Source organism: Schistocerca serialis, chromosome 8 (genome assembly GCF_023864345.2).
Source record: "Schistocerca serialis cubense isolate TAMUIC-IGC-003099 chromosome 8, iqSchSeri2.2, whole genome shotgun sequence".
Classification (NCBI taxonomy): Eukaryota; Metazoa; Arthropoda; class Insecta; order Orthoptera; family Acrididae; genus Schistocerca; species Schistocerca serialis.
Window position 1 is genome coordinate 53,010,916 of NC_064645.1, and position 13,751 is coordinate 53,024,666.

Consider the following 13,751-nt stretch of genomic DNA (forward strand, 5'->3'; position numbering starts at 1 on the left):
TATCCTTTGTGTGCTTTGACTTAAACTTACCTTTTCCTCCACTCCTCAGAGCACCTAATAGAGTACGAAAACGAGTCTTTGTTACACATGGTGACTGGTGTGGTTCATCTCCCCATGCTACTCTACCCTGCGAAAGCCTTTTCATCTCAAAATAACTCCTGCAGCATGTGTCCATTTGAGCTGGCTTATGGTACTCATCTCTTGGTCTAACTCTGCAATTTTTACCTTCCCCCATCTCTCAGTTATATATAGAAAAGGTTATTGATATTTTTACAGACTCCCATTCTTTATCATCAACATTTACTTCCATTCCTAATTTTCGTTTTCGATACATTATTTCTCTTACTGCAGTTGCTGCTAAATTTTCACCAAATGAAGAATCTTTAGGACATATACTTTCTTTTGCGATTAATTGAAGTTCTTTATTTCTTTCATGTCTTCTTTCTAAATCTTTAATATCTCTATAACCAATATCATGTTTTGTACATGCTTCATCTAATGGATTAATTCCTTGATCAACTTTAGCTATTCTTTCTTCTAGTTTTGTCCCAGGGCAACAATAATTATAATGTGGAATATATCATTCAAACTGTAGTTTATTAATTAACATATTAACTAAATCCTTTCAATATTTTTCATTTTTCCGAAATTTTTCCTTATTCAAAAACTGTACAAAAAATGGAATTCCTTCTGGATTATTAATAATACAATAGCTAAATTTATTTGTTGACATTTTTATTATTCAAATTTTTCATTATGATAATTTTTATTTCCAGCTAATTCTTCTCCATGAATTACAGCTAGTCTATCATTAATTGAGAATCATTATTCATCCAAAAATATTATATTGGTTTATCTGTATATTTTTAATTAATCCTTCACCCATTTTTCATCAACACTTGAATCCATTTTTTGGAAAGATGAAGACGAACAATTTCCTATACCAATCAGTTGTATTTATTATCCTTATATGATTTTATTTAATTTGGATTATTGTTACAATATAATGTTCCTGAATGACTCACTAAATCTGCATAGCTTGATAAAACAGAAGCAGTAAATAGTGCATTCATATCTTTCGTAGTTATCTGGTTTTAGTTAACAGATTCATTAAGTCATCTGTATCTTCATAGCCTTTTTTACCAATCTTTAATTTATTTCCATTAAATTCAACTGGATATTTACCAACAAATTCAAATCAAGCAACAGCTCTTACTACAAAAACCTTATCTTCATGTCATTAATATATCCCAGTATTCTTTCACTTCTGTTCATTTTTAATATTCGATGATTCATTTTCATTTTTTAACTTTTTTGTCTTTAAGTTCCTCTTCATATTTATTCAATTAATCTTGTATTACTGATTCACTTAGTACATAATCTCTTTTATCATATCCATATTTTTTAATTGTTGAAATTAAATTCTTCAAAATAATGTTGCTTATAAGGAATAATTTGTTATCAGCTTCTCTATTTTCTTTAATAGCTTTCAAAACATTCTCTACAGATCCTTAAATTATCTGATTCACTTGTTCAATAAAATCGACAACTGCTTAAACTTCTGTTTTAAATTTTTATAATATGTTCTTGTCCTTTTTTTCCCACATTTTAAACTCTTCTTTTAATTGACCTTTTCCTCTTCAAGTTCACCTAACTTTTCTAAAAATATTTGGATCTTACAACGAAACTGACTTATTCCTTCTGGATGATCACATTTTGAAAACATTTATTAAGTGTAAAAACAATCAATTTATATTCAACGTTTATTTTCAACGTTTACATTTAACATTTACGTTCAATATTTAAAAATTCTTAATCTTTTCTCTGTATTTATCGTTATTAATTTTTACTTGTGATATCTATTGCAATGAAACCGAATTCGTCTTTATCCCAACATTTACTACATATTTCTTTAAAATCATCCAACTTTAAATAACCCTGACAAACTCATAAAAAGTTTTATTCAAATTTGAGTCATTTAATCTGAAAACATTAAAAATTAAGGTTATCTCCAACTAATTGCTTTGGTATTTTTGATGATGTTTGACTAAAATAAAAACAATCTGTTTCTTTGTGTCTATTTCTAGTAAAATACTCTCTAACTATATCATGATTATCAAGAATGAACTCGTCAAATTGTACATCTTAATTATTTTTACACCCATCTAACAGAATATTTTCATCATTATTTAAATAAAATAGCATTTTTTCTTTACTTTATGTTCTACTTTTCACATCTTTTTATAAATTCTTCATATTTCGGTTCATCTACATCTACATGGATAGTCAGCAAATCACATTTAAGTGCCTGGCAGAGGGTTCATCGAATCACCTTTACAATTCTCTATTATCCCATTCTTGTATAGCATGCGGAAAGAATGAACATCTGTATCTTTCCATACAAGCTCTGATTTCCCTTATTTTATCGTGGTGATCGTTTCTCCCTATGTAGGTTGGTGTCAACAAAATATTTTCTCATTTCAGAGGAGAAAGTTGGTGATTGGAATCTCGTGAGAAGATTCCGTCGCATCGAAAAACACCTTTCTTTTAATGATTTCCAGCCCAAATCCTGCATCATTTCTGTGACACTCTCTCCCATATTTCGCGATAATACAAGATGTGCTGTCTTTCTTTGAACTTTTTCGATGTACTCCATCAGTTCTACCTGGTATGTATCCCACACCATGCAGCAGTATTCTAAAAGAGGACAGACAAGCGTAGTGTAGGCAGTCTTCTTAGTAGGTCTGTTACATTTCCTTAGTGTCCTGCCAATGAAACGCAGCCTTTGATTAGCCTTTGGTCATCACTTTAGAATGAATGTACAAATGATTGATTCTATTCTAATTTAATCATCCTGGAACTAGAATACAATTATCAATCATTAACATTGTTTTTCACAAACACTTGATCCAATTATTGCACATCAATTAGAATTTGATAATGTTTACTGTGTTTACTTTTTATTTCTTTTGTGGAATTTTTATTTTTGGTTCAATTTTAGTCATTTATTGACATTATTTTTATTAATATCAAATGGCTTGTCTATTTCAATTCAATGATAATTCATCTGTTCTTAAGAAAGATTAATTGTTCCAGTAAGAGAAACTTATAAAAACGTCACATCTGTTGGTTTTTATACAACTTTTTAACTGCAAATATAACATAAAAAATTATATATAATACACTAACAAAAGAACGACAGAAACTAATATTGGTCAATATAGCCTGAAAAATTTGGAAAAATTTATTCAATCGAAAAAACCTGATATACACATTTCGTATCAGCGCACACTCCGCTGCAGAGAGAAAATTTCATTCTGGAAACATCCCGTAGGCTGTGGCTAAGCCATGTCTTCGCAATATCCTTTCTTCCAGGAGTGCTAGTTCTGCAAAGTATGCAGGAGAGCTTCTGCAAGGTTCAGAAGGTAGGAGACGAGGTACTAGAGGAACTGAAGCTGTGAGGACGGGGCGTGAGTCGTGCTTGGGTAGCTCAGTTGGTAGAGCACTTGCCCGCAAAAGGCAAAGGTCCCGAGTTCGAGTCTCGGTCCGGCACACAGTTTTAATCTGCCAGGAAGTTTCATATCAGCGCACACTCCGCTCCAGAGGGAAAATTTCATTCTGATTACTCGAAATAACTGTCAACATACATAGTCATCCCCCTACACAGGGACTTGCCCCACTCTCCCCTTAGAATCGGGAGTACCATGCTTTCATTGATTACAAAATTCTTATACAAGAAGTGATTCCCAATGATTCCGCTAAACCCCTCGTTTTGCAGATATAGCACTATCTGCCTGCCGCAATGAGACAATACTATGCTTATAGCACTTGGTGTATAATCGTTTGTTGTCTCAAGTATTGAAGTGGTGTACTTGTATCAAATATTAAATGGATGATCATGAGTTTTCAGGGATATAATGTTTATTGTGTCACCTATGAAATTTAGCTGTTGTGGCTTGATACGTTTCAGAAGTGACCGACTCATTTACATCGAAAACGGGAATGTTCGTGTCTAGCACCTGTTCCCCTTCCCTATCCCTGATAAATTTCTGCCGATGCCTATATCCGCATGATCGAAAAACAAAACGCTACAATGAGAGACGTGCAGTTTCACCTTAAAGTAGTTAAGACAAAGTAATAGAAACGTGTCGATTCATGCAATAATACGTGCACTAAACGATTATATTAGGGCATTTAATGTATGCACACAAATAAATAAGTATATATACATTTATTTAGAATTTTGCATTGCATCATTCTGTACAATAACGTTCGATTCATTCGTATGATCTCTGTTTTTGTACTCATCTGCTTTAAAATTACAGAATACCGGCAGTTATTTATACATAAATTGAAGGTGGAGGGAGGGTGGGGGGAGAAAGGAAAAGAGAGAAAAGGGATGGGTTACTGATTTCGGCTGTATCAGGACATTACGTGGAATCAGTGGCGACGAGTGAAAATACGTATCAGATCGGGATTCGAACCCAGGTACTCCTGTTTACTAGGCAGGTGTGATAACCACTGTGTCATCCAGCACAAAGTGCTACTGTACCTGCGCGACCCTCACGCCCAACCTATATTCCCACCAAGTGCCACCTACCCGGGGTCCATGTCCATTTCCTGCACGCTCGCTACTCTGAGATCCCCGCAGGAGGTGGGTCGTAGTTGTGCATCTGCAATGTAGAAGGAGGATCCATAGTTCATACAGGCGAATAAGTTATATGAATGTGTGGTGTCTGTTCTTTCAGACGTCAGTAAAACCTTCCCTTTCGTTTCCTTTCTCACACCCCCACCTTCAATTTACGTATAATGTATCACAACTGCGGATTCCGCGTGGTATCTATCCTTTCGGACATGTATGTAAGATCAGGCACCACGCGTTCATGTAAGTTATTTATACATTCGATGCATTCCTATCATAACGCTCTTTCGTCTTGTTTTCGACTCACTTTCAACACCACAGCTAAACGAACGGCGAATGCGTAGAAACTCAGTCTGCAGCACCCGAAAGACTGCCCAAAGGCGGCACAATATTTCCGAGCGGCGCAAAATATTTAGAAAATTTTTGGTGTTTTCAATATCTTTGCGCAACCTCTCCCCTATAGTTTCAGCGAAACTTGTGCATTTTATCTTTCAGCAGCCTAATTCCTCTGGGAAGCGAACGTTTGGTGTTGCGAAAATTACGTGCCATCAGCGCGCATAACGTGCATCCTGTCTGTTAGAAACTGCAGGATAAATTATTTTGTATATGGAGTCCGATTATGCTTGCTGTGCACCGCAGCACATTTTTATCGCATTGTGCTGCACATTAACGTAGTCTGCCACCACTCAACTTATCGTTCTCCTACAGTGACATCTGCACCTGGTTTCATTGTAACAGGAAATTTAACAGTAAACAAACCGCAGGTTTAGGTTCAGTGTGGAATTTTGTTTGAATCCACTCCTGACCAAAACATATTAATTTTTACTGTCGCTATTGCCACTATAATTTATGCCATCTCTGAACAGTTATCATTCTGACGTAAAATGCAATCTAGTATTCCACCTTTCTTCTGAACTTTTTTGGGGATGAATTGCACACTGTTATAACTGCAATGCAAATACTTAAAACTGCAAACAGTCAATTTTTTTAAATAGTTATTTTTTCATTCCACGAACAGGGTTCATAAGCTTCATCTGTTTAAGTGCAGTCTGGTTTGTCTATAAGTTGTATACAACTTTTTTCTCCCAGTATTTTATCTCTGCTGCCTTCAGAATTTCGTATAGTGTATGCCGTCAACATTGTCAAAACCTTTTTCTAAGTCTTCAAGTACAATAAACTTGGGATTTTCTTTGTTGAACCTATCTCCTACACTGATCAGCCAGAACATTGTGATCACGTGCCTAATAGCCAGTACATACAACTTTCGCACGGATAACAGGCGACTCGTCGTGGCACGGAAGCAATGAGGCTATGGTAGGGCGATGAGTGACGTGGCACCACATCTGCACACACAAGTCACCTAATTCCCGGAAATTCCAGGGAGCGGAGCGATGACCTCTGACGCCACATTCAATCACATTCCAGATGTGTTCAGTCGGGTTCAGATATGGCGAGTTGGAGGGCCTGCACATCGAGCGGAATCCGCCACTACGTTCTTTGAACCACTCCATCGCACTGCTGGCCTTGTGACATGACGTATTATCTTGTTGAAAGAAACCACAGCCGTCGGGAAACAAGATAGTGATTGTGCTTGAAACAGCTATGTAAGTCCTCTGGGACCAGTGTACGATACTCCTTGGCTGTCGTGGTGCACCAATGGACCCATGGATGCCCGTGTGAATCTTCCCCAGAGCAAAATGGAACCGCCGCCAGCTTGTCTATACCGCAGTACAGGTGCCAAGGAGCCGTTCCCCTGGAAGGCAACGGATTCTCGACCTCCCGTCGGCGTGATGAAGAAGGTATCGAGAATCACCAGACTGTGAAACGCTCTGCCACTGCGTCAGCGTCCAGTTCCGATGGGTCGTCGGCTGCGCAGGCCCATCGTTAGGAGTGTTCGGTGCACTGTGTGTTCAGGCACACTTGTACTCTGCCCAGCATTTAAGTCTGATGTTAGTTCCACCACAGTTCGTCGCCTGTCCAGTCTTACCAGTCCGCCCAGCTTACGACGTCCGATATCTGTAATGAGGGGTGCCCACCCAACCGCACGACATCTGGACGTGATTTCGTCTTGGTTGTAACACATATTGAAGACACCCACCGCAACACTCCTTGAACACCCGACAAGTCGTGCAGTTTCCCAAATGCTCGTGCTGAGCCTTCGAGTCATCACAATCTGCCCTCTGTCAAACTCAGATAGACCACGCGCCTTCCCCATCCTACACACGGACAGCACGCTCACTGGTACTACATGCACCGTAGGTCTGTGTTCATAATGTTCTGGCTGATTAGTGTAACACGGGTCGTGGGACCAGTAATGCCTCGCGTGCAGCTACACTTCTGTGAATCCCCAACTGATATTCCCCGAGGTCGACTTCTGCTACGTTCCCCACTCTTCAGTAAATAATTCATGTCAGTGTCTTGCAACCATGGCTCAGTAAACCGATGGTTCGGTAATATTCACACTTGTCACTCCTGTTTACTTTAGAATTGGAGTTATTACAGTTGGGTATTTTGTCTGTGTCATATATCTTACACATCATGTAGAATAGTTTTGCCATGGCGGACTGTCCCAAGAATCTCAATAATTCTGATGGAATATCACCTACTCCCGGGGCCCATAACAGTAACATAATGTGAGTCCTTACGTTGCCTCAGCACATAGTAACAAACATCTTGTATGATTTTATTTTTATTTTACACGTCTAGTTCCGTAGGACCAAATTGAGGAGCAAATCTCCAAGGTCATGAAACCTGCCAGTACATGCAATTACAACATAAAAGTAATAACAGATAAAATAAAATGTTTTTGAACAAAAAAAAAAGACAAGCTATAAGTTTACGTACGCGCACTAAACAATATAACGCAGGAATCAGCTTAATATTTCAAGGAACTCCTCGACAGAATTGAAGGAGTGACCCATGAGAAAACTCTTCGGTTTCGATTTGAAAGCGCGTGGATTACTGTTAAGATTTTTCGATTCTCGTGATAGCTTATTGAAAACGCACACCTTTCTGCACAAGAGTCAAAGAATGCCATCCAAATGCAGATTGGATTTCTGCCTAGTATTAACTGAGTGAAAACTGCTAGTTGTTGGGAATAATTTGATATTGTTAACAAGAAACGACTGTTAATAATATATATATATATATATATATATATATATATATATATATATATATATATATATATATAGAGAGAGAGAGAGAGAGAGAGAGAGGCCAATGTGAGAATACCTAGACTAATGAAACGAGGTCGACAAGAAGTTGGCGAACTTACACCTACCTCTTTCTGAGTCAAAAATATCCTTTGAGAATGAGAAGAGTTACCGCTAAATATAATACCATAAGTTATAAGGGAATGAAAATAACCCAAGTAAACTACTTTTCGTGTCGAACCATCGCCTACTTCAGGCACAGTTCATATAGTAAAAATGGCAGCATTAAGTCTTACTGTCTTACTGTAATGTAGCATTAGTTTATTTTCTACAAGCTGTGAACTTACGTTATGAACTACACTGTTTGAAACATTGCCAAAAGACACCAACCACTACAGGAATTTTGCCATCAGTGATCCCACCACCGCCCACTACACTGTTATCTATAAGCTTTGCCAGCCTCCCCTTCCCACACCTACTGAGATGCAGGCCATGCCTAATAAAACCCGTTCTATTAATAGACTCAACTGGCACCACCGCACTCGGCCATCAGCGCCCTCTCCAGCCCCATGTTAACACGCCTAACAGCAGCATTAAGATGAGGCGGATCGTGTTGCTGAAACAGCTGCACGAAGTGCACATTAGTGCCACTGGCCTGAGTGGCTATCTTTGCCAGGTCATCACCTACATCGTACTCCCTTTCCCTATCAAGACCGTTCCCAGCTCCACCCACAGTCACTACCCGATCCTCATTAGTAAAATTCCTACGTAACACCCCTATGCTAACAGTCACTTGTGACGACCCTGCACTAGGCTTCACCTGGTGAACCTCACCTCTACCATACGAACTACCTAGCAGCACAACCTTCTTCTTTCTGTTAGAACTTGCAACTGACTTAGGCTCCCAAAACACGTGAGGACTGCTGCATGTTTTCTAAACCTACAGCTACAAGATGCTCCTATCCAATAAGCTCTGGCAGTTGGCGAAATCTGTTGGTTATACGCAAAGTACAACTGCCTGAATATCTGCTCCTCCCAGCTGCCTTCTTACCAACTGGCAGTTCCCATTCCTCAGCGCCCTTCATCCTTATCAACGTATCTAGCGCGTGCTTTGCGTTTGCTAAATTCACCTGAAGGGCATAGATCTTAGGCTCCTGTTCTTCTATCAACTTCTGCTGAAAATTCTGCATTTCCAGGAGAGGATCCCGCTAGAACGACCACTGGCTTCCCCACTGCATTCCCCCCAATGAGAATACTTTGAACAAATCTCACACCGAAACCCCCTACTCACAAATCTACGACAAAGCCCACACTTCTCACTCATGGTATTCTTTTAAGTTTCTGAAAAAAAACTAAACGTTTACGTTACGTTCAGTTACAACAGTAGAACTATTTAAATAACTAACAACAGGGATCTCGAATGCCGCTAAGAAAGCAACTACTTTTATTAGTACTACTAAACCACAACTAATATCAGTACCACAAAAACTTCAGCTTCTTATCTGAAACCAAAAATTCGAGTGACCACTGGAACGCTCAACGAAATTAAACACAGTGAACGAAAGTTTTACTGAAATATTTCAGTACAAATAATAAGAAATGTCAGCTGAAAACTACCGTACTGGATTTAACAAATGACTTCAACGCGCAAACATCTCTGTAAAACACAGTGGGAGAAAGTTTCCAAAAGTTTATTAAACCAATATTTGACCAGAAACAGCGCGAGACACCGTTGGAAACTACTAAATTTAATAGCCGAATAACAGTGCACAAACAGCTTAGTCAAGAACTTAAGTTACGAACCGCTACAGCTGCAACTGCACGCGGTGAAATGTAAACACACTGCTAATATTTGGATGAACGACTGAAAGCTACTGAAGTTAATATTCAGATACAGTGCACAAACAACAACAGTCGTCTCAATCACATTCAATATTGATTCAAAATAGGAGTCCAGCATCATTTTTCGAAGGAAAATTTCAATTTCGCTTGTGACAGATGAGAAAACGCCTAGCAGAGATAATCGAAAATGTCTCCATCTTTGGGTGGTCCTTTGGGAGTCTGTTTTGTTAGGTTCAACGTAATGTACAGAGACAGTAATATATTCTTCCCCGCCCACGAGGTACCCGCACATGAAAAGAAGCGCCAAAGAGCTTGTCACAAAAGTTGCGATATGTATTTCCAGATTGAAATTTTTATTCTGCAATGGAGGGTGCACTAATATGAAACTTCCCACGAAACTGGAACTCGAACACATGACCTTTGTCTTTCGCGCGGCAAGTGCTCCACAGACTACATGCAGGAGAACTTCTGTGAAGGTTGGAAGGCAGGAGATGTTCTGGCGGAATTAAAGCCGTAAGGGATGGTCGTGTCATTTGGTACAGCACTCGCCCGCTAAAGGCATAAACCCTGCAATATGCGTTAACCAGTGCAACAGCTACCATCTCGATTTCACCTTACTTGTTTTGGTGTACTGGGTGCCAGTTGTGTGGCAAGGTTGGCACTGTCAGATTTTTCGTAAGGCCTGTACACTGCGAAAATCTTTCATGAATCTCTTATATAAGTTGGCACCACGCTCTTTCATAAGAGACGTGATAAAAGACCCTATCACACAGTCAAATAATTTATAAATCGACTTTTGCAAAATATATTTGACAAGGTTCATTTACTATAATTTGGGCCTGAGCACTCTATCGAAGATGAAAGTCGAGCGGGTAGTTTGCAGTCCTTGGCAGTGAGCTGGGAAGTTGCCTGTGGTTTCTGTGGTGGATGAAGGAGCAGGCGAAACGTGTGCAACGGACTGCTGGCTTATAAAGGCATTGTGCTCACAAGCTTGTCGGTCTGCGAGAGACAGCTTGTACTGGAGCCACGTTCCAGTGTAAGTTACAAAGTACGCTCGTGTTTACGGCCAGTGGCTGTTTGCTGCGTACAATGCTAGGTGTCATTGCTTCTGTCTCAACTGCACTACGGCCTGCACCATATGAGAAGTGTAATACACAGGGCGATTCAGCTGCCCCTGTCGATGCCGTTTTATGCAACCTGCAACTTAACATCTAGCCTTCAAAAACCACGCTCAAGATTTTAATTTTCTCCCGTTCCCTACGCACTGTTAGCCCTACAGGAGAAAAAAAGGAACAGGACCTTTCATAGGAAACTTAGTGTAGTTAAATTTTGTACTGGGGCACGTTTTCGCTAAAGGCCACGGTTTTCGAGGTACACGAGAAAAAAAAAAAAAAAAAAACGTGCAAAAGTGTCCATCAAACGCACTTCATCCACACACTCATCCCTCACCAGTCAAGATTTCTAGTGTGTTTCTCGTGGCACTCCCTCGTAACTCTGTAAAAAAGTTTCCGACGACACGAACTATTCCCGATATTTGACCTTTTTTGTTCTCTGTTGACTGGGCTCTTACGCCACAAGAATAGTCAGCTGTTTTGGTAACATTATTAATTTGTACGTGGCCTTGAGAGTAATGAAAGGAAAACGACTTTTGTAAACGTTACGCTAAAACTAATCATGTTGACAATTCGATACAAATTTAACCCTTCCAACCACAGTAATTTCTTGACCAGAAGGCCTGACGAATACAACGATTTAATTGTTTTCTTATGCTGTTAAAAATCACAAAATTATTAGATAAAATATATACAAACATCAATTTTAATACTCGTTAGTGCTCGACTAAGCGCGTGCCGGAATACTGCCAGTCAACGAAGGCCAAAGAAAGGTCGAATGTGGGAAATAATTCGTGCACTCGCAAATATTTGTACAGTGGTAGGAGGGAGCGCCACGAACAACGTATTAGAAATCCTGACCACTGGGGATGAGTGTGGGAGAGGTGCTGCGTTTGAAGGTCACATTTGTACGTTTCTCTTGAGTAACTCGAAAACTATGGCCTAATGCGAAAACGTATGCCAGCGAAAAATTTTACTACATTAAATTTCCTACAGTAAGGCGCTGTTCATTTTCTCTCTTGTAGTAACAGTTTGCACGTGGCGAACGAGAGAATATGAAAACCTCGCACTTGGTTTTTGAAGGTCAGTTATAACGTTGCGGGTTGCATAAAACGACACCGGTAGGGGCAGCTGAATGACCCTGTAAAGTGAAGTGCACATCGACAGGTAAGTGTACCCTAACTAAGCAAGGAGAGTCCGAGTTGGGGTAAGCATATGCTGTCTCATGTTGACCAAGATCGACGTGTACAACGTACTCCGCAAGCTCCCTAACGGAGTGTGGCCAAGAGTATTTCTAATACGACTATCAGATCGACTCTTCCCTGTTCCAGTTGTGAATGGCGCACAGAAAGAATGATTGTCGGTAAGCCTCTGTATTCGCTCTAATTTTTCGGATTTTCTCGTCGTGCTCATTTCGTGATAGGTATGTGAGGAGGGGAGTAAGATGTTGTTCAACTCTTAAGCGACTTCTAGTGTGTGCCACTGGAGTTTATTGAGAATTCCTGTAAGGCTTTCGCGCCGACTAAAGGAAGCCGTGACGGAACGCACCGCTCTTTGTGGGATCTTCTCTCTCTCTACTATCAATCCTACCTGATAAGGCTCCCAGATTGAAGAACAATACTCGAGAATCGGTCGCAGAAGCGCCTTCTAAGACACTTTACATGAGTTACATTTCCTTAATTTTCTTCCTATGAATTTCCATCTGGAATCTGCTTTTGTTTCATGTGGTCAGTCCTCTTAAGGTCGCTCTGGACAGTTACTCCTACATATTTCATGGTAGATACTGTTTCCACCAATTTGTTACCAATAGTATAATTGTAAACTTGTGGCTTTCTTTTCCAACGGGTGTTCAGGGTCAGCTGCCAGGGCTGGCACCATTCACCAATCCTCTGCAGGCCATTGTGTAAATCGATATCGTCTTCTGGTGTTGCTACTTTCTTATTGATAAGCACATCATCTGTGAACGGTCTTCGACAATCAGTGGATGTATGCCATTGGTATAGATGTACTGGTTTTAAGTACTAACTGACCACGCATATTTACGTTCACGTTTGTATTATGGTTGGTTGCAGGGTTTATATTCTGAAGGCCACTGTACCTGTACAGTAAATGTCCGACCAGGTATAAGTTGTGCCTACTGCCTCTTCCTTACGTGGGAATTCTGGTCTCTAACTGTGAACCGTCTATAGTCAGTCGTTAAGTACATTTACGGAGGGCGTTAAAACAGAAATATTGATTAGATGTTGATCAATTCATTTACCTTTTGGTTATTTTATGTTTTTTGACATCAGATATTTCACTAATATTTTTGGTATTGGTTAGTAGTTGATTGTCGAAACAGAGTACCTTAGAGTCTTGGCACTACAGTTCCAACTTTGTCGAAAGTTCGTTTCGTACATAATATCAAGTACTCTAATTCCAATGCAAATATAAAACTGTGTTAGCCTGTTAATAACATCGATTATATTTTTCTGCTCTAGAACGTTGTGGATTATCTTCTTCCACAACAAAGCTGTTCTTGTTAAGGTGAAGCATTACTGAAAACTTGTGAGAATGATACGTGATATCACCACTTCGCTCTGTGAACCACTAATAAGACATTCTCAGTACCAAAAAGCCAATTCGCTTTACATATTTTAGTTGTTGAGATAACTTTGTAAACATGATATAAGCACTGTGGGGGAAATAACTTTGTCACAAATATTGCATTGTTTACTTATTTTTGAAGATATTTTAATTCTTCAATTAACATTGTGACACTTGACAAACATCATAGAATAATTTAGATGTGGACATAATTAATTTGATGATCCAATTGTGCCTTACTCCAAGTGTAGGCCTAAAAATTGAATTAGCTGCATTCTTCCCACAGCCGGCTGTGATTCAGACTGCCTATTTGTTTGTGTGCTTATCTGCTTAGCGTAGTATTCTAGGCAACATCTGTTTTTTCTGCAGAAATGGGCTTGGTCTGGTTAAATTTGCTGCATTACCTCATTTAGG

General features: G+C 39.4%; 1 protein-coding gene and 1 non-coding gene across 2 annotated transcripts in view; one reads left to right on the forward strand and one right to left on the reverse strand.

The window, feature by feature from the left end:
- LOC126416390 (lipase 3-like) overlaps positions 1-13,751 on the reverse strand; it is a 229,200-nt gene that overhangs the window by 759 nt on the left and 214,690 nt on the right. The window lies entirely within an intron of this gene.
- On the forward strand, positions 3,479-3,553 carry Trnal-caa (transfer RNA leucine (anticodon CAA)). Its single transcript has one exon. It is a non-coding gene; the product is annotated as a tRNA-Leu (tRNA).